Below are 22,093 nucleotides of genomic sequence, written 5' to 3' on the forward strand. Positions count from 1 at the left end.
TGTTGGTTTTACACCAGATTATTCACAGTTTATACAGCCAGGCAGGTAGCCTGCACAACATATGAACACAGCTCCTTGGCCAACGCATCGAGTGGTCCTGAATAATAACCCACCAGACGATGCCTACCTCCATGCTCCTGCGCCAGCACAGCAGCTCGCAACCCATTTCTTTCACTCACATACAGATTACATACAGGTGATCCGTCTGAGGGAATCCAGTCCAGGGCCTGTGCCTGAAAGAAAGCTTGTTTCAAAACATTAAAAACGGTTTCTGCTGCAGGGGCCAAGGCAATTTTGTCTTTAGACTGCACTACCTCCCTTTAGCCAGTTTGTCACCAGGCGAGCTCGTTCTGAGAAGAAATTCACCCTGGCTTTATCATGTAGTTGGATTTATACCCTTTTTTCCTTACGAAGATCTAATACTTGGAGTAGCCTGGCCTTATGGATTCCCTCATTAGGTAGTTCACATAAATGCTATTTCATACAGAAATTCCTTATAAATGCTGCAGGGCATCCTAGCCCAATAGGTCTGGGGTGTCCCCCACCCACATCAGCAGTTGAAACTGTACATCTTTTCCCAAGCATACTGTGACAGCTTGTATTTGCTTTAAACACAACCCTTGCAACCCTTCTCCTGTAGTCACCTGTTACCCATTAGAAACTGCACACTGTAAGATTATTTCACTTTTATTTAAATCCTGAGATAAATTTAGGAAGGCTACAAAGGGGGTTACTAGATTAAATTTATTATTTCACGCAAGGCTCTCGTTTCAGCTTCTGACATGTTCTTTAATTGAGATATCAGCCCCTTCTGGTCCTCTCTATCAGTAGGCTTATGAGGGGGACCCCTTCCCCCTCTGTCACTCTGCCTTTCTGCTTTTAACAATTGTCTACAGGCTTTATAAAAATGGCCCGGTCTCTTTCTTCTAATCTTTCACTACTAGATCTCTCAGCCCTGCTTATACCCCTAACTGGTCCTGGAGACTCTTGTCTTTTCCCTGTAAAAATGTGATGACCTGGGGGTTGCCAGGACCCGTCTCTATCTCTATCATATGAAGTGTCTTCCATATCCGACCCCCCTTCTGGATACAGCCAGTCGGGATATTTGTCCCAGTGCTCATTTTTGCCTTTTAAAGATCTCAGATCTGGATATATTTTAGGTGTTATGTTCACATTACTACATTTCCCTAATTTGTCCTTGAGGCGTTCTATTTCTTCTTTTTGCTTTTTTTTCAGTATATATAACTTCATTTCGTTTAGCCATTGCTTTTAGCTTTTCTGTCAGGGATTTTAGTGTCTTATCCCATTCCGTTTTCTCTATAATATTCTGTCGAATTCTCAGATGTTTCCCTAAAATAAGACCCGTCTCTGTCTGTTTTTCGACCAATGTTCATACATTTTTCTACACTCCTGTTCAGACCAAGTTCCGTCTGACAGACCATATTTTTAAGTTTCTTTTCGCACTCATCTAGTTTCTTTTTTTCTGACACCCAGTCAGACACCTCCACTAATTCTTCTTCACACCAAACCATTATCTATCATCTGCCAGTATATTTCAACTGGGAGACTACATCCAGTATATTTCAACTGGGAAAACATGTCCAGTATATTTCAACTGGGAAAACATGTCCGGTATCTTACAACTGGGAAAACACGTCCAGTATCTAACAACCGGGAAAACACGTCCAGTATCTTTCAACTGTGAAAACAGCCGGCAGACTACAGACGTCTACCACCACATACACCATAAACTCATTATTTCTTTTGTACTCTTTTGTACTTCAGCTTCAGAAAAACCCTCGACAGCAACATGGAGAGGATAAGGGACTTTTTAGAAAAGAGGAGTCCTTACCTCTTTTTAGAAGTGGCCGCCTAGCTTTTCCTCTCCACCTCTCTGTCAGAGTTCCCTCAGCTGGGAGTACCCTGCTCGAAGTGCCAAATTGTAGTGTCAAACAAATGACAAAGTTCAGGTGTCTGTGAAGCAGAAGTCCCTTTATTCATATGCATATGGAAGTCTGGCTTGCAACCACTAGACTTAAAAAATAAGTAGCTGGAGATGGTCCTTTATACCTTAAAACACAAAGAGTTAATATGACATATTCTAAACAAATGATAAAACAGCAACACCTGCCAATTAATTATATCTAAGTTGCAGACTAGTTAGCAGTTAGTTCTTTTCATGTTCTGGGCATATACCCAGTTTACCAAATACATGCCCCTTATCTTACTGACCAAGGACAGACAGCATCTTTATATATATATATATTTGAGCACAAAGCCTACTTCAAGCCAATAGACTGTGTAGCAGTGAGGCTTATTAATAAGGCTTATTGAATATATATCTTTTGTATTCTGATAACCCTCTCGATAAGATCTGTTAGGTTTATATGCATATTCTATGTATTAATAAATGTATCCTCGTGTATTAGTACCTGTGTGTGTGTGTTGTTTGAGTTATATCCCATGGTTGGATTCTAAGGCCATCAAAAGAATCATTTTGTGATTTACTGCTACAATTAATAATTGTCCCAGTAAATGCCCAAACCCTACAGAACTGGTGCCTTCAGAGAGCACACTACATTTTTATTGGCGTCCCTGACATGGGCTGGTAAGACTGAAATGAGTCAACCAAGCGGAATAATTCATATAAAACGCCGCGGGTTTCATACACAATACAGTGTGCTGAAAGCCGAAAGGAAAAAAGTTCCCCTTGTTCTTTAAGCAGTGCTTGATTGTTTTGTGATCTTTTGCAATCTACCGGGTTGATTGCATACTTGATCTTGTGGTTTTCTGTGGTAAAACTGTGATTTCGTACTTAAAAGTAATACTCTTTAAGTTTAACGATGGTTGCTAAAAGGTCTGAATTCGAGTCGCTATTAAGCACTCTCTCTAGTAGTCTGACCACGATCTCCGCCATATCTCCGTCAGCGGAGAAGCTAGAAGAATAAATCTCCATTCTCTGAGAGAGCTAGCGAAGGACATAGAGAGATTTGACCCCGCAGTGTCAGAGAATAATATCGAGAGTTATATTCAGGACCTCAGGTATAACCTGCAGTTCCTGCCAAACACCACAGAACAGGAGAAAGTGTTTCTGGTCAGGAAAACTACCAGCAGAGCTGTACATGAGTGGATGGCTAGGCAGATGAAAGAAGTCTGTAATGACTTTGAACAGCTGTGTCAAGCACTTATCGAGGAATACAGTGCGTTTATTGACCCGACTGCTGCCGTAGCCACCGCCCTTAACATTAAGCACGAGAGAGCAGAGTCCCCTCGCGAATATTACGAGAGACTTAGACGAACTTATTTTGCAGGGCGAAATGATGAGGGTTGCGAAGAGAACACACATTTCAAGGGTTTATTCATTGCGAACCTCCACCCATCAGTCAGAAAGATGATCTTAATGCATACAGATGCACAGACCATGAAAATGACTGATATTAAGAGATTTGTGCAGAAAGCCTGGGAGTATGATGTCCAAAGTCGCTCTGAGCAAAAAGCTGTTAAAGTGACTGTGTTCGCCGTCAGAGCCAGCAGGATTAACTCCCTCCTGCTCGAAGGAGCACAGGCTCCTGAGCTGGCTAAGCCCTGTTCCAAAACAGGCACACGGGACCGCACCCAGTGTCCTAAGTGCAATGAGAACACCGGGGGAGGGAAAGGGCTAAAAAAGGCTGAACAAAAGGATTCAGTAGCCGCCCGCCTGGCCAGGCTTGAACAAGCTTTATTAGGACAGGGACAACCGCTCCTCAAGGCTGCCGGAAGCGTGAATGAGCTGATACTCTCCGCTGGAGGAGGCGGAGACCCGCCCCCTCTCCCTCCCTCAGTCTATCTGATTGAGCGGAAGGGTTCCTGCCTGGATGAGGTCAGCCACTCCCAAACTGTTGCACGTTTGCTTATTCTGGTAGGTTTGTGTGCTACTGGCACTCTCACCCTGACTGCCCCAAGAAGGCAGGTGTCAGAGAGGGTAGTGAAAGACTGTATCGACAGCAGCAAAAGTTGGAAAGCTTAGGGAAAACCCTTCAGGCAACTACCTATGCAACAGGGTTAAACCTTATTCCCCAACCAGTGGACATGATTGTTGGTGTTATACAGTGGGTTTATGCTTGTGTGCAACAGGCCAGAATGTTGACACAAGACCTGTTAAGGGAGTTTAGTGCCACTGTAGCCAGTCTAACCATGGCACAATTCCCAACCCACTTGATTCCACTCTTCTCAGTAGAGTAGTATGTGACATTAACCCCATCGCTCATAGCTCACCCAGAAGGCAATCCAAGATTGAATTCGGTTCCAAATCTTGAGATGGGTATCCATTGGCTGTGTCTAAACGATTCACCAATGAAGGGTGTAAAGCTACTAACGGGCAGAGGGAGGTTAATGAACCCCATGAAGAGCAGGTGGGAAGTAAATGGCTGGTCAGCACACCACATTTAACTGACACTGTGACTTGTGACAGGTATGATACAGCTACCACAATGCAGCTACCTAACCAATAGTTTTCCTGTAAGTTCCCGAGGAGGCCATAGTACAGCTTGGTGACTTAACACTGTACGGTCTGGAACCAGACAATAGAAGACCAAACTTGAGGTCATGGATGCCTTCAGGTGCCACACTATTGAATTGGATAGAAATCCAAGAAACAGTAAGCCCTGAAGAGGTACAGGTAGTTAGTTTGCTTTAATGGAACAAACCTCCAAACCACCCTAGCAGATACCCAACACAGGTGTTGTGGTTTATCGGGGGGCTGGGAACAGGAACTGTTGTTATTGTAACACTACTGCCGGGTAGCTGGATCATGACTGGATGTACTCTGAATGCTGTACTCTCACATCAAGATGTACTCCGGGTAGCATGAATGAGTCAAAGGTAGCATGTCAAAAGAAAGGAAGTGACTTCTCCCCAAATATCTACTACAGAGGTATCAGATATTGACAGTGAACTTCCTGATGTGTAATACCTAGACTGAGACGATGTCTCCTACCGTGTTTATACATACTCCAGATGTTATTCATCATGTTTGTTCCCAATGCTGGTTCTGGTATGAATTCTCGAGGAGTAATGTGGACATTTAAGATTAATGTTCTAATGGCAAGGGACATCACTTAACTCTGTTTTGTTTTGAAGGCAACAATGCCTCAGGACCTCGTGACCTTCAAAAAGGGGGGATATGTAGCGGTGAGGCTTATTAATAAGACAGAATTAAGTGTTGTGGTGCTTTCCCAAATGAGGCCTCATCTCTCTGTTCATCTCTGTGGTGCAGCCACAGAGAAACTATTCATGCAGGCTGATTTAAAGATGTTTTCTTTTGATAAGGGACAGCTCCCAAAGGGGGATGCACTTAGCTAAGCCTGGCTATCATGATCAATGGTCATCCATTGGCGCCTATCTGTCTAGGGAGTGCCAGATGGACATCTGGACTGCATTCCTAAGTGTCAGGAGTAAGTGACTCATATCTCACCTTGATCAACCAATCAGGGACTGGTAGGGCCGAGTAACCCACGTGGGACTCTGATGCCCATGGAACTTTCAGCCAATCAACGAGCTGAAGTTCCTCCAGGTAAAAACAGGCAACACAGAGGGCCTGAGAGAATTCTGTGGACTTTTCTAAAGGGAATTCAAAGGAGAATTCCAGGGCAGGACAGCCCAGGAGCAGAAGGCTCCCAAGGGCAGGACATTCTCGCAGAGCGCCTCCTGACCATCCTGAGATTCAGCCCGGACAACCACGGAACGGCCAGTGTGTCCGAGTGCCAGAACTTTCCTTTGTTCTAAGAGTCTAGAGCGGAGGTTGCCAGAGAGTAACCAGAGGATCCACCCGAGGTTAGCACCAGCAGCAGGCCTCGTGAACAGGTCGGAACTGTGGACAGCTGAATCACTATTCAGAACTAGCGCTTCATCAGGAACGAACCGGTCTTCTTCCTGACTTGCTGGGAACCACAGTCATCTTTTCTCCTGTGCAAAAACTTTGCTAGTTAAAGCCAACACTAACTAGCCGGTCAGTGAGCATCAGCAGCGCACCGTCACAAGCCGCACAGCACAGCCTGGCATGGAGCCAGAGAGCCAGAGGCATGGAGTCAGAGAGCCAGAGAGATCTGAATCCCCAAAGATTGGATGAGTATTCAACTTCACTGCATTACTGCTCGAGAATTCAATTGTTATCCCAACCAGTTGATATCAATTTAATTCCTAAGAATTATGTACTTGTTTTGAGTATCTAATGTAGAAGTTGTAACCAATTTCAATTACGAAACGGTCTAAATGAATGATATACTGAACGTATGTCCTCTTGATATATGTAACTCTTTGTAACTGACTGAATATATATCTTTTGTATTCTGATAACCCTCTCGATAAGATCTGTTAGGTTTATATGCATATTCTATGTATTATTAAATGTATCCTCGTGTATTAGTACCTGTGTGTGTGCGTTGTTTGAGTTATATCGCATGGTTGGATTCTAAGGCCATCAAAAGAATCATTTTGTGATTTACTGCTACAATTAATAATTGTCCCAGTAAATGCCCAAACCCTACAGAACTGGTGCCTTCAGAGAGCACACTACAACTGCATAGTTTGCAAAAACATACAAAAATAAGAAAATGATATTATTATTTCACTTCCCGGGCACCTCTCTTATCTCTTCATTCTTCAATAAAAAAAATGAATTAAAGAATGTGCAATTAAGTTTTTTTGTGCCTGAAAGATTTCCATCATCACCATTTCACTGATTCCTAGTTTAAGGTGCTCTGGGATACAGTATGTTCAGACACAATCAAGTTAGTATGTGCCAGAAACCTAAAACTATTCTCTGAAGACATGTTGGCAGTGCACAAAATTTCCTCAAGCCATTTCCTCTTGTGAAGATTCCTTGTGTGAACAAAATCTGAACAGTGCTGATTTTAAGTACAGCTAAAGTAGTTTTTTTTTTTCTGAGGCCGTACTCAGTGTGTCTGAAAATGCTTCTAAAACTGCAAAGGAATACATTTTATTTAATGCCAATTAGCATTAACTTTCAGAACTTCAGAACTTGATTGTGGTATGACACGTTTGACGCGTTATGACGTAGCCAAATGCCTGAAGTACGTGTTTGTGCCGTGCACTTTGAATGGCTGCATCTGTAGGCTCTGAACGGGTTAAACTTTAATTTGGGTTTGCTTTACGTCACTGCCTTTCATCTGAAATCCTGCTTGAATCCTGCTAAACTAAAAATTAGACACAAGACGAGTATTATTGGACAATGTTGTGAGGCTCTGGTGAAATTTCTCTGTGAACTGAAGAGTTAAAGTATAAAGTGTCTCCTCCTTTTAAACGTGTTAATGCGTCACGGAAGATATTACTGTATTAATGATGTAGCGTTTTCGGCTCACGTGGGTTTGCGGCCTACACCCTGCCGTACCGCTGTGTACTTCCAGTACGAACGTGTCGTGATATTTAGAAATATAAAAAATGTCAATATACTGTGTCCATAATATTTGCTATTTTAGTTTTTCAAAGAAATGTTTGTTTGTTAAAAGAAAACTCTTAATGATTGCTGGATTTGAACACCATACCTCACGCTTATAAGTTAGTTACTTAAGCTATCAAGCCACTGATGTAGTCATGTGATAAATACTGAAACAACAATACACATACAGATGCAGCCATTCAAAACGAGCGGGTGATACCACATTATTTCGCGATGCGCTTTACGCAGTCTACCGCGACTTACCGTAAATTCTCCTATAATACTGCAAGTAAAATAATAGTATCCAGAATTTCTGCAAGGTGGAGCTAATAAAGCTCAACCTCTCATGTTTGAGCTGTCGCCATCAAAGTCTTTAACGAAGATATTACTAATAGTATTAATAATGAATGACCTTGGACAAGCTGTAAACTCAAAGTATTGCCCTGGTCCACATTCTTTTTTTCATTGACCGTCTTTGTAAAAGTAACACCACAGCATTTCGCAATCACGCATTTGTTTCTTATCATGCAAAGTACGGTAATTTTTGAGAATCGATTCACCATGCCTTTCACATGCTCATAAAAGAGATTGATTTAGGAACATAAACATATTACTGTATGCAAACTATACTGTATACAGTATGTATATGTATATTTAATGTCTTAACTGTGCCCGTTTAAGTATTGAATATTTATATGGAATTTTACCACTGAAGGAAACTCTTAGTACCTGAGCATAAAAAGAATAGGAGCATACTGTAACACGTGTGAAGGCCATAAACAATATTAATTTTGGAACTTAAACATACAGTATATGGCTGGTCTCGGTACTTTAAAGAAAACATACACACCAGTATTCCATTTCTCCCTAAACATTTTAAGCATCGAAGTCTTTAACTAACGTGATACCGGAGTCAACAAGCACACTTTTAGAATTTGATTAAAAGGGAATATAATATGGAATCGCGTATCTAAAGAAATTAATAACGATATAATTATATTCATGTACCGCAACACAAGAATAGTACACGCTGTACATTGTCTGTTGATAATGTTTCTGTAGTGCTTTTTCAGCACTCTGCACGAGACCTTGCCGGTGGTGCTGTGGGTTAGGTTCCTGACTCCAACGTCACACGGTCTGTGATCGAATCCCGCTGGAGCCATGATTTATTTTTTAACAAACATTTCTTTGACAAAATGAAACGTTTCCCTGAGTCAGAGATTAAATAAAAACTCACTCGCACCAAACAAATTTATATTTCTAAATATCACAACATGATCGAATTTAAGTCATTTTAATAACAATGAATAGTCACCTAGGCGTTACAATATAAACATTTATATTGATTTAAATCGCGTTTTGATTTAAATCGCAAACGCGGGTTTAAATATATGTGTTTTTGATTCACAATCAGACAAATGCAACATAAATTGATATCTTTGTGTTCTAAGTATCTTAATAAACTTTCAGCATAGCTTTCTCCCCGTTTAGATTTATTTTTCTTGGGATCTTGGAATCAAATGTGGAAAGATTAGATTGTAATCGTTTTTATTTTTTAAATACATTTTAGAAAAGTGTAATCTATACTAAAAAGCTGTACACCACCTGCTATAAAGATACATAGTGTAATACTTTCTGGTTCGGATAGGACAGACACAAGAACTCAGACTTGCGGCGTTAAAGCAAGTTAAAGCCTTGATTTTATATACAGTGCCTTGCGAAAGTATTCGGCCCCCTTGAACTTTTCAACCTTTTGCCACATTTCAGGCTTCAAACATAAAGATATAATTTTTTTTTATTTTATGTGAAGAATCACCAACAAGTGGGACACAATTGTGAAGTGGAACGAAATCTATTGGATTTTTGAAACTTTTTTAACTAATAAAAAAATGAAAAGTGGGGCGTGCAAAATTATTCGGCCCCTTTTCTTTCAGTGCAGCAAACTCACTCCAGAAGTTCAGCGAGGATCTCTGAATGATCCAATGTTGTCCTAAATGACTGATGGTGATAAATAGAATCCACCTGTGTGTAATCAAGTCTCTGTATAAATGCACCTGCTCTGTGATAGTCTCAAGGTTCTGTTGAAAGCGCAGAGAGCATCATGAAGACCAAGGAACACACCAGGCAGGTCCGTAATACTGTTGTGGAGAAGTTTAAAGCCGGATTTGGATACAAAAAGATTTCCCAAGCTTCAAACATCCCAAGGAGCACTGTGCAAGCGATCATCTTGAAATGGAAGGAGTATCAGACCACTGCAAATCTACCAAGACCTGGCCGTCCCTCTAAACTTTCAGCTCAGACAAGGAGAAGACTGATCAGAGATGCAGCCAAGAGGCCCATGATCACTCTGGATGAACTGCAGAGAACTACAGCTGAGGTGGGAGAGTCTGTCCATAGGACAACAATCAGTCTTACACTGCACAAATCTGGCCTTTATGGAAGAGTGGCAAGAAGAAAGCCATTTCTCAAAGATATCCATAAAAAGTCTCGTCTAAAGTTTGCCACAAGCCACCTGGGAGACACCCCAAACATGTGGAAGAAGGTGCTCTGGTCAGATGAAACCAAAATCGAACTTTTTGGCCACAATGCAAAACGATATGTTTGGCGTAAAAGCAACACAGCTCATCACCCTCAACACACCATCCCCACTGTCAAACATGGTGGTGGCAGCATCATGGTTTGGGCCTGCTTTTCTTCAGCAGGGACAGGGAAGATGGTTAAAATTGAGGGGAAGATGGATGCAGCCAAATACAGGACCATTCTGGATGAAAACCTGTTGGAGTCTGCAAAAGACCTGAAACTGGGACCGAGATTTATCTTCCAACAAGACAATGATCCCAAACATACAGCAAAATCTACAAAGGAATGGTTCACAAATAAACGTATCCAGGTGTTTGAATGGCCAAGTCAAAGTCCAGACCTGAATCCAATCGAGAATCTGTGGAAAGAGCTGAAAACTGCTGTTCACAAACGCTCTCCATCCAACCTCACTGAGCTCGAGCTGTTTTGCAAGGAAGAATGGGCAAGAATTTCAGTCTCTCGATGTGCAAAACTGATAGAGACATACCCCAAGCGACTTGCAGCTGTAATCGCAGCAAAAGGTGGCTCTACAAAGTATTAACGCAAGGGGGCCGAATAATTTTGCACGCCCCACTTTTCATTTTTTTATTAGTTAAAAAAGTTTCAAAAATCCAATAGATTTCGTTCCACTTCACAATTGTGTCCCACTTGTTGGTGATTCTTCACATAAAATAAAAAAAAAAATTATATCTTTATGTTTGAAGCCTGAAATGTGGCAAAAGGTTGAAAAGTTCAAGGGGGCCGAATACTTTCGCAAGGCACTGTATCCCCTTTAAAAGTATCATCTCAAAGCAAAGTTAATACCCAACACTGAATGTACCCATTTTGGAATTGAGAGAGAGAGAGAAAGAGAGAGAGAGAGCACAGCCAGGACAGACAGGCATCGTGTATCTAAGGAAATAGCAGTATAACCTTGTTCATGCACAAACAGTGGCATGTTACATTATTAATTTGGGTGTCTCCTCTTGCCAGAAAGCTCTAAATTGCATTTTGAGTGCGGTTTTTGACTTACAACCCGTAAATAAAGCTGATACTGTTTAGACTTATATTAGGATTTAGACTTATATTAGGATTATATACTTTGTGAAAAGTGATACACTTTTAACCTTTTCTGTGAATTCGCTTGTTATCTAACAAATGCATACTTTTAGAATTTGATTAAAAGGGAATATAATATGGAATTGCATATCTAAACAAATTAATAACGATATAATTATATTCATGTACTGTCTGGCGGAATAAACTGAAGAGGTTAGTTAATACGACAAGGAAGTATTAAGAATCATCACCTCTTTTTACAATTTAGAACAAATGAGAACATTCCACTCAGTGGGCGGTGCATTGTTATCTCAATCACCTGCTAATTCGTTTTACACCACTGGATGACAGGAGAATGTGACTGTACTGTATCTGTACAGAATGTGTGTTTCAATCAATACAGTAATTGATTAAAATCGCAATCACGTGTTTAATTAAATGCCTTTTTGATTCACAATCTGAAAATGAAAACCGTGGTAAAGTCACCTTGATTAAAAAAAATTTTGACCGATTTTGACACGCCTGTAGCATTTTCACGAAACCTCCTAGAATTGTGAGAACACTTGCTTTGTGTATAAAGTACATTGTGAATGTTTTCACAGCCTTTACTTTGTTGTTTTTATGCCATTTTTTTACCACACACGAATATTCCTATGTCCGTATCTTCGCAAGGGAATCAGTGCGACTTTTAATACTAATTAAATGATCGCGGGCACTTTCCACCCCCTCTACAGTCTTAGACTAGAACAGACTAACCTTCTAATGAAAGACGGTCCACCCCCCACGGACAGGAAAAGTGCCCACAGGCACTTAAACTTAATATGGTCAGTAACAGTAAACAGTAACATGGTCAGAAGGAGCATGTACAAACGTTTCCGAAATAACCACATGTAAGACTCTGATGCTTAAAATGTTTAGGGAGAAAGTGGAATACTGGTGTGTATTTTTTCTTTGAACTACCAATTCCAGCCATATACAGTCTGTAACGTAGGGATTTCTATATGTCTATATTTAGTGGTTATATTAGTGACAAAGGCTAAACTTTTAGCTTTTATAAAACAACATGGTTGAAAACAGTTCCAGAGCCACTGTTGTTTCATCAGTGAAAAGTACATCATGAAATGCCTCTCCCTGTTCAATCCAATGGAAAAAAGAAAAGGAGCATAAAGTGTCTGATGGTCATAAACGATATTCATTTAGGAACAGCATCAGAGATATATTTTTAACTGCACTGCATCGGAGAGAGTGTGTTTTTTTTTACTCCTTGGAGGAAACTGGCTTCCATAAGAATCAGTATGGCTCAGAGATTAAATAAAACTTCACTCGCACCAAACAAATGTATATTTCTAAATATCACAACATGATCGAATTTAAGTCATTTTAATAACAATGAATAGTCACCTATGCGTTACAATATAAACATTTATATTGATTTAAATCGTGTTTAAATTGCCTTTATTTAAAACCCATAAATAAAGCTGATACTGTTTGGACTTTTAATTATTTAAAACTGTATTACTGCAGCAAAATGCATAATGCAACTTAAATCACTATATTTGTCTTCTGTGTAATAATGTTCACCTTTCTGTCCAGCAAATTAATAATAGTAATAATAATGAACTTTATTGTATATGGAGCCTTTAAAGGTGGCTCCTCAAAGCGCTTTAAAGGTTAAAAACAATAACAACAATACTGTTAGGCTGGGCAAACGATTTTTTTTAAAGAAATACAAAATGAGATATAATGATGTTTTCCAACTTAGACATTAACGAAGAGCATAACACGTGGCGGTGTAACGGTCGGCTCTGGCTTTCCCATCTATTGTATTACCGATGCACTGCAAATACAACCCCCCTCTCTGCGGGAGTTCTGGCTGTGACGAATTAAACCGGTTTCACAGGTATTTTCAAAGTAGAAGGGGGTGAGATTTCCAGCGAAAGACAACTCCCCCCTTCAAAACCCCAGTAAGTACAGTACTTACTAGTTAAGAAAGCTAGGCTCCTCAATGAAATCGCTTTAACATGCTAATGCGTTGGTGTAACAGTCCGGGCGTGGCAAGCTTCTAATGTCAACTCGGCTACGGCGAAAGGAACCCTTTTTCATTGGAAGACAATGAACATATTCTAGCCCTAAATGAATTAATAGCAAACATGGTTTACATAAAATACATTTTTCCAAGAAAGTTTATAATAATACGATCTATAGTTGAAATATGAGCCTAAATAAAAAGAAAAAGCATTTTCAGAGAGCAATTACGCTGTGTTTATGTAGAATAAGTGATTAGGTTTATGAGCAATCTAATTATCAGTGCAATCTAATGCATAAGACAAAGATAATGATCCTGATCAGTTTAGAAATCTGTGTACACTGTAAGGTTTTTATTTCTTAAACTTTTAAAATACACGTTTCGAATAGAAAGAAATCCTCTTCCTGGTACAGTATGTATAGCAAACCAGCACGTCTTTTTTCTCCAATCAGAGGGGTGTCAGATGGTGTCAGCCAATCACCATTCTGAAACCCTACCATAATCTCTGGTATGGGGAGATCCAGAATTCTGTCCCATAGTTTAGATAGATGATAGATACTTTTATTGATCCCGTGAGGGAAATAAAGTAAATCATTTTCATTTTAGGAAATTATTAAACGCTCGGTTAAAAGCAAAGGAGATTGTCTGTTATAGTGGACATAAAAACAAGAGTTCGCAGGCATTATATCCTAGAAGACACAGACCGGCGCCAGACCTATAGAATGCCTGCAGTGTAAAAGAAAATGCCTGATGAACTAGGGATTGGACAGTTTACAAGTGCTTGTACAATTGATGGAAATGTTCAAATAAATGTGCAAAAGAAATAAACAAAATAATCATTTATTTCTTTATCATAATGGCTAGCTGATGTCCTCTCTTTGCCAGTTAGTGGCTGTGTTTCTGCGTTGGGTAGCAACGGGTGACTGTTCTCAGGCGGAAGATGTAAACAGCTTAATTTTCGTATTAAATAATTTTTTAAAATTAAAATTAATTCTACACAGCAATCGCATATTTGGGTACCGTTTCATAAAACTTTCATGCTTAAAATGTTTAGGGAGAAATGGAACTGGTGTGTATTTTTCTTTAAACTACCAAGACCAGCCATACACAGTACAGTTTACGTACATACAGTAATGTTTATGTTCCTAAATTAATATTGTTTATGACCTTCAGATGCGTTATGCTCCTCTTCTTTTTATGCTCAGCTACTAAAATTTCCCTTTAGTGGTAAAATTCCATATAAATATTCAAAACTAAGCAGATTAAAATGTGCACAGTAAAGAGATGAAATTATTAAATCTTTTCACTAACGACCTATACAACACAAGCCCGAAAGCGCAACATTATTAATAATATCTTACGCGTCGCATTAACATTGGAATATTTTTTTTTAAGGGTAAAAAGAGGCGATACATAACATGTCTCCTCTATAACTCAGTTAACTAAAAAATCAGTTTGAACACGATTGGTGCTGTTTTTAATAAGCTGCCGAGTAAAAGCATAGAAATCTTCCTGCTGTCAGCAGTATTGTGTATATAAAATTAAAAAAACTTGCAGCTTACTCAAAGATTCTAAGATGATCATGAGGAAGTGTATTGCTTGTTTAATGGTCTAACAAAAACTACAGTATGCTTAAGAGATGTTAAACCGGTATTTTTTGGCACAGACAACTTTGCCTGACAGAGTGCCACAATTCACACTCAACCACATCACAGATCACAGATCAGTGTATGAAAGATTGCTGTTTGATCTTTGATCTGAGCTTTAATAGAGAGTTTATCTCTATTAATATAACTATCGAGTGTTGCTAAATGCAACTTTTTTGTATAAATGACACTTTACTATTATCTTTTTAAAAAATAAAAATGATTACTCTAATCTTTCCACGTTTGATCCCATGAGGAAGTAGTATACGTTCCTGCTTTGTTTAACGATGGTATAATTTAAATCTAAGTAGTGAGAAAGCTATGCTTAAAGTGAATTAAGGGACTTAGAATGCAAAGATAATGTTTTATATTGCGTTGTCAGATTGTGAACCAATAAATACATTTTAAAGACCACAAATGTTCACAGCTTGCACATAAAACTATCAGTGAGCTAATTCTCTTAGAAAAAAAACTCCGGTTTTTCATCGATGTGTAATTACGCACTAGCTGGAATCTGAGAGGATCGCTGTGTACACATGTTTAGATATTTAGAAATAATGCCACCTCACTGTGGTCCTGGAGGGGATGGCCTGCTAGGCGTTGCTGGATGTACCCAGGGACCAGCAGTACAACTACGCGTCTTTGGCGTCAGCCCTCTGGAGGCGTTTTGGCAGGAGAGGGGAGGCGCTGGAAATGCTGCGGGCAAGGTTGGCCCAACGCCACCACCTAGTGGGAGAGCCACAGGGTCTGGTCGCCGCAGACGTGGCCTACTTAGCCTGCCAGGGTTACGCTACTCACCCGGAGGAGGCCCACCGGGATATAGCGCTCCAGGCGTTCCTCCAGGCCCTGGAGCCGACTGAGGTGCAGTGCCACATGATGCTGGCCGCACCGGTCTCCTTGAAGCAGGCCCTGGGTCTGGCTGAGCAGGCTGATGCCGTATTCGAGGAGACCGGTGAGCATCAACAAAGGACTGCTCTCTGGGCAGCGGAGGCGGCGCACAGGGAATAAGATGGGGAGGAGGAGATGGCCTGGGCAGCGACGCCGGGGGAGCGACGACTGCAGGTCATCTGCCACTGCTGTGGGGAGAGGGGGCACATCTCCGGCATGCTCGGCCCGACACCCGTGGCTCTGACAGGCCCAGGTGATGCCTGGCGCTGCCGCCTCCGCTTCCCGCTCTGGTAAGCCTGCGCACCCCGGACACCTCCCACCCCACCCGCCGCGAGACTGATTCGTTCCCCCTGCTCCACCAACTCTCGCAAGCCCACATCAAGGCAACTACCCACCTGCTGCAACCAGTCCAACCCCAGGATACAGTCCTCATGGCTCTTTCTGGCTTTCCGGAGCTTGGGTAGCGTCACTCAAGGGCGGCCTTACCCCCTTTAGGCTGCCCTGCTCCCGTTTCCCGACGGCCTCCGGAGTCCCCGGGGCTTTGGTGCTCGGCACTCCTTGGTAATGTGCCCCCTCTCCCCACACTGCCTAACTTAGATATTGCATGACTTTAAAAGATTAAACTTGAATCAGTAGAACCTCAGTTATATTCACCATTGCATTAACAGCTATATCAGATACAAATCCAAAACCTTTTTAAAACAAAACCTGTTAACGCTACTTCACACCTGCATATCAAAATCACGGTGCACCCAGCAGCTCTATTGTTTGGAATACACTTTGAATGACTCCCTGACTCCCTGAGGCGTACCAGGTTTCGAAATGAAAAAAAACAACAATAAACATATGTTTTTGTTTGGATGAGAGAAATGGGTTTATTTTGATAATTTGTGTACTGATTGCAAAGAATCTGATTTTGACAAACCTTAAAGAGCTAATTTTGCTAGAAGAATTTAAAATCTATCTGCCTGACTGTTTTGCAGCTTATTTCATTGAACTGTTCGGACACCTACAAAGATACCCAATCTAAATTTAAAGTCAGCTTATTTCATGGTTTTGTTACGTGAAAAGATTTTGCACTTGTTAAATTCTGAGATACTGATTTGACTTTATATTTGCCCCCATTAAGCTGAAACAGAAAAAGAAGACGCTTTGTAGTTAATCTTTTTGTAATTTGATTTATTATATTATTTGTTAATTATTATTGTTATATTATTTAATATAAAACCACTAACATCGACACAGGTGCAGCTGCTGTTCATAGCCTCTCATTAATTTAAAATGCATTGAACTCTGCCACATGGCAGCCCTTTGAATTTTTAACACATTTATCACCTTGGTCTGTTTAAGGGGGATCCCAAAACCCCAGTATGAGGACATGAATGTGAATTGAACATTTAAATACATTTATATATAAAACTAATACCCTGATACAACCAGCTAAATACATACATCTACATCAATAAATTAATATTGTTAATAGCGCTTAGAAACGCATTGGTAGCAAATTCTTTAAAAATTAAGAGACTTCATAATTCAGGAACTTCATGATTGTTACACAAGGAAGTGAAACATGACAATTTGTTACAGTTATGATTAAGAGGTAAAAAAATTGTTTTTAGTTATTTGAGGCTGCTGCAGTTGCACTCTTTGCAATGGCTGGATAGTTAACCCTTCCAAATTGCTTTGTCAGCTTGTCCATGGGGGGGCATCCCCTTGACATTTGACACTCCTTCGCACGCTTAAGTGATCGTGAATGTCAAGTGAATATACTGTGATATATAAAATTAATAAAAACATTAGTATAAACGTCATATTTACAATTGGTTTAATTTGTCCTTGCATTTAAACCTTGGATCCCAAAGAAAATAAAAATGGTTGTAAAGTTATATCTTATATCTTATTGTGAACATGATGTGTCTCTTTCAGGTTTACATCTGAATTGAGAAAATCTATATTTTGTCTGAATCCAAATGTCAGCGGACATTAATCAGCCAACAATTTAACTTGGAATTTTTTTTTAAAAGTTTAAACTGTACTATATAGTACACCGCCTGGGACTGAACCTGGTCATTCAACAAGGAACCAGCTGGCTGAGCTGAAGCAGACCTCCTGGGTAGCTGATTTACTCTGGGAGGTTGATTCTGTTAAAATTAGCTCCAGCGTGTGTATCTGGATGATTTTTTTATATATGATGGTTTTGTGTTTAAGGATTTCCTCATGGAAATCTTTAAGTTAAACAAGGAAGGGGGAAAGGGTTATTTTTTCCAATTGGCAGTAATCTAAGAACAGCTTATCAACACAATGGGCAAATTATTATTATTTTATTTTAAAAAAGTGAAATAAAAAATAAGGTACTGTATCCCCCACGTGGGCAGCTGTAGCCATGTGCACCCAAGGCAGGCTGGGAACAGCGGCTGAGGGGCGGGATTACCTGCCCATATATAGTGGGATGAGGGCTGGAGATGCCATCTTCCCTTTTGTGTCTGTGTAGGTGTGGAGCAGTGCTGTATTTCCACTATCCTTATATATGTAACCCCCCTCAGCGTCTTAAATGTCCTGCCAACCCGTGCCAGAGCCTCTCGCCTGTTTCTTTCTGTCGGCGAACCCCGTGAGCATTACAATACAATGACATGTCTCTGCTTAACTTAAACATTGCATGACTTTTAAAGCTGTAAAAAAATGGTTTAGATAGTTCAACAACACTTTTAATGTGTGAAAAACAGGTGATTTTTCTTCCTCGTGATCAGCTTAGAATCTTTGTGTACGCTGTAAGATTTTTACTTTTTAATTAAACATTTTAAATACTTGAATTTCATAAACGCATCACACATTTCATACTGAAAAAAAAATCACATTCTCTTCTTTTCTTATTGTGTAGGACAGGTCAGCAGTCTTTTCTTCCCCAATCAGACCCACTGCATTCTGTCGGGGAGGGGGCAGCACCGAGAGAGGGAGGAGGAGCAGCACAGCCTGAGATTTCTATCGCGCAAAGTGCAAATGGCACCAATCACGTCAGCATGTATCACTTAGTTTTTAAAATTAAACAACATAAATCGTAATTTTTGTCTCCTAAGTCCCTTAATCAATTTTTACCATAGCCTTCTCACATAGCTTTAGATTTATTTTGCATACCATCGTTAAAAACAAACCAGGAGCTTATTGTACTTCCTAATGGCACCACACTTGGAAAGATTAGATTGTAATCGATTTGACTTTTTTTGCAATAAAATTTAGCAAAGTGTCATCTATACAAATGCCACAAAACTATTCTCGATTGTATTTCTGAATGTTATGGTACACTTAGTTCAATGTTTTAAATACATCTAAACAAGTCAGGTGTGAACATAAACTATTAGTATCTGTCACGGATGTCAGAAGGGACCAACCATGTAGAGGCAGGAAAGACCTATATGCGTCGCGGCGGAACGGGGAAAAAGCCCGGGCTCAGCAGTTCAGGAGTCAAATAGAAACCAATGCCCTCAGGCAGCGCACGTGGGGCGGCCTGGATGCTAGATGGGTTTCAGGACATCCGAACGTCAATGCTGAGTGAAGCAGAATAAGTGACCCGGAAATATATAGCCCCAGAGAGAGAGGACATCGGAAGAGAGCAAAGGACAGGAAACTAGGGACAGAACAGAGTAGGAGTGCCCTCTGGCTGCAGAGGGCGTGACAGTACCCCCCCTTCATGGGCGGCTCCTGATGCCCATACAAATAAGTGGGCTGCACAGCACTGGGGAGAGGAAAAAACCTCATTTAACTGAAAGGAAACCTCCGGGAGTCCACGGCTGAGAGCTGCCCCCTCCTCCAGGGTATAAACCTTTATTGGGTAGAGGAAGGGGGGGTCAGGTAGAGCTCCGGAGACTTTAATTTTTATTAAATTAAATAAATAATTTTTGCACTTTTTCCGCATCTTGTAAAAATATTAATTTACAAATCATTGTTCAAATGTACGTTATATCTGACTATCAGATAATAAGTAAAATACAAAATTAATAAAGAAAAAATAGGCTAAAATATAATTTGAAATATTTAGCTAACAAACAACAATTAATAACAATCTTAACTGTTTATAAACATTAAATATATTAACTAAGGAATTGAATGGCACAGTGGTTAGCATGCCTTTTGTATGTTTTTTCATAAATACAACAGTAACACCAGATGTCTCGGAGGCTTTAAAAATTAAATTATGCATGGAAATCTTTGAACTAAAAGGTAACTAAGATATCCATCCATTGTTTTTAATGGCGGAGTGATTAGCTTTGCTATCTTGCCGTGTTGAGTCCCTAGGTTCAATTCTTGAGGTATTGTATGTGTGGAGTTTGCATGTTCTCTCTGGGTTCATGTGGGTTTTCTCCAAGTAATCTATTTTCCTCTTGCAGTCCAAAACATACTGGTAGGTTAATTGGCTTATGGGAATACTGACTCTGGTTTAAGTGTCTGCTTGTCTGATCTGTGATGGACTGACACTATGTCCAGGGTGTATTCTGCCTTGCATCCATTTCTTGCTGGGTTAGACTCCAGCTACACTATAAAGGATAAAGAGATTAGAAAATGGATGGAACTTAAGGCACATTGATAGATACCCACTATGAGATGGCAGGATCTCACTAAGGATAAATTATTATACAGTGCTGGTTTAAGGAGTCAGCCTTTCCACTTCTTCAGATCTGATCAATCTAACTACCTATTTTCTGTGCTTTCCCTATCCTGCTTGATTTAATATTATTCTGAAAATCTCCTTGAAATGAGTCATTTCAAAATACCAGTTTTCACAGTTAATGCTTAAACAGTCTGGGTTGTTCTGAGTGATTAGTATTTCAGGCCTCTGAAATGCCTTATTTCTACAAAGTATAGACATAGTAACTTGTGTGTTGTATGTTTTGTTGTGTGTCTGGATTATTCTTACTCAAAATAGCCCCACCACATTACCTTTGGAACTTACAATATGTTTTTGGATTTCTTTAGCTTCAAAATCGACAACATCCGGCATCACATTCTCTCCAAAATACATGTCACTGCCACACCTCCTCCCTGCTTGCCTAACTTTATCGGTTCCCTGCTCTCTAACATCTTTCTTCTCGACTCTCCATCCCTCAGTAAATATCCAAATATTTTGGATATGAAATCCACCACTTGCCTTTTAGATTCCATTCCCTCCACTTAATTCCAATCCTGTTTCACTACTCTCTGTCCCATTGTTTCCAATATAATGAATGAATCCTTGAACACTGGTGTCGTACCAATGGTCCTCAAAACTGCTATCTTTACCCCTGTGCTAAAAAAAGCCAAACATGGCTCTGGACAATCTTAACAATTTTTGCACCATTTCCAACTTACCCTTTCTTGCAAAACATTCTTCACAGACAACTTCACAGTACAGAAACTGCCCTGGTCAAAGTCACTAAACATCTTCTGATAGCTTTTGGTGCTGCTTCTTACACTTATTTTGATATCTTACTTATATCTTGAGACTGTTTGGAGTTCTTGATGCTCCTCTTAAATGGTTCAAGCTTTACCTCACTGATCACTGTCACTTTGTCTCTCTTCAGTGCTCAATACTGGGTCTCCTACTTTTCAGCATTTACGTTTTCCACTTGGTCAGCTTTTAAGATCATAGATCAAGATTCATATCATATTTAAGATAAATGATCATTTATACGCTGACAATACTAAAATGTACATCCATACCAAACCTGGAACTGATGTGGCTGTCTCTATTCTCTCAAATTGCATCTTTGACATAAAATCATGGATGGAAATTTCCTTAATCTAAACTGTGACAAAACTGAAGTCATGCATCCCCCATCAATCCCCCATCATGTGGATGGTACTGTACTTGAGCTTTAGTCAAAATTGAAAACCTGGTGGGTGATATTTGATTCAGTCTTGACTCTTGTCCCTACTTTATGATCATCTGAAATAAAACATGATTGGAGCTAAGTCTTGCTAAGACACCTTGCTATTCTGTAGCTTTTAGGGAACTTGGAGTAGCTCCTGAGTGAGGAACCTGTTGGTTTAATACTGCCTCACACTATTTTAGAATAGGGAAATAGGCTCCCATTTATTTTGTGACATCTGGGTTACACAGAGAAAGATGTACAGAGATGTAATCTTAGGTTGTATTGCATTTAGTTTAGATGGCATCTTATCTCTTCTTTGGCCTCAACCAAGTGTGAGGAATTAACCTATGACCCTGTGCTGGGCTCCCATAGGAAACTACCTTAGAGAAGCTGCAGGGAGTCTTAAACAAACGTGAGTCCAGGAATCAGAAATCCAAAAAGCAGACAGTAGTCGAAAACCAGGAGGAAACAGCAAAACTGAGGCAACAAATCCAAGATGCAAAGATAGAAACGTAATCAGGAAGCAAGCAGAAGTCAAGCAGAGAGAAAAGATCAACCAAGAACCGAAAGAACAATCTGCAATAGTGAGCGAAGTGAGAAGAAAGAGGAGAGTTTAAGTAGTGAGTGGAATGAA

The sequence above is a fragment of the Lepisosteus platostomus genome, chromosome 1 (genome assembly GCF_059453375.1).
Source record: "Lepisosteus platostomus isolate fLepPlt1 chromosome 1, fLepPlt1.hap1, whole genome shotgun sequence".
Classification (NCBI taxonomy): domain Eukaryota; kingdom Metazoa; phylum Chordata; class Actinopteri; order Semionotiformes; family Lepisosteidae; genus Lepisosteus; species Lepisosteus platostomus.